Source organism: Ornithorhynchus anatinus, chromosome 1 (genome assembly GCF_004115215.2).
Source record: "Ornithorhynchus anatinus isolate Pmale09 chromosome 1, mOrnAna1.pri.v4, whole genome shotgun sequence".
Lineage (NCBI taxonomy): Eukaryota > Metazoa > Chordata > Mammalia > Monotremata > Ornithorhynchidae > Ornithorhynchus > Ornithorhynchus anatinus.
This window is the reverse complement of record NC_041728.1, coordinates 166,092,342-166,093,270: the sequence shown is the minus strand read 5'-3', so window position 1 is coordinate 166,093,270 and position 929 is coordinate 166,092,342.

Below are 929 nucleotides of genomic sequence, written 5' to 3'. Positions count from 1 at the left end.
GACACGAAGGGCTCCCAGGCAAAGAGGTAGAGAACAGGTTTGGAATCCCCATTTTACAGAAGAGGAAACTGAGACACAGAGAATCAATCAATCAGTCATATTTATTGAGAAGTTAGTAAATTGCCCAGGGTCACCCAGCACGCTCAGGTACAGAGTCAGGATTCAAATCCAGGTCCTTTGCCTCCCAGACCTGCATCCTTTCCAGTAGGCTAGGCTGCTTTTCTGTTGAAGGACACAAAATTACACCCACAGGGAGCTTACAGTCTAACTAGCTATTGCTTCTAAGGCCTCCTCCGGCAGGCAAAAATGTGCCCAGGGGGTTTCTAGGACCCAAAGGGGGGAACTGCAAAATTCCCTTTGAAGGACTACTCTTGCCTCTAAAGATGAAGATAGTCCATTTTGCTAACCAGACAGGTGGTCTACTTTTTGAAGAAATGAAAGGTGGCCTTTGTGCAGAGAAAAGAAAGAGAATCAGCTATTTCACAGCATAGAGCGTCTCCCATGACCTCATAGCGGCTGACTTTCTCACCATTTGATCACTTTGGGATACAAGTGGGGGGCGGGAGGTGGGGGGGGAGAAAAAGGTGAATTGTGTTGCTAGCTCCCAGAAGAATGTTACTTCTGAGAGAGTCGCTGTTGGGAGGGTTGTGAAATCTGCCAATGCCCAGATGATAATCAAAAGAACATCTGAACCTTTTGTGAGAGGCAGGAGGAAGGAGGGGCAAAGTTCACAAGTCATTTAAACAATATAGTCTTTGTTGTCCTGAGGCTGGTGTGTGTGTTTGTAGGTTCCAAAACACAATAATACCAAGGCGGTTAAGAAAGGGGGACACTTTAGAGTGAAAAATCTGTTTTCTCTGATAAAGAGCATATTGCCAATGAAAGAGTAATAGAAAAGCCAGCAGTCTTGCACTTTTTTGTAATTCCTG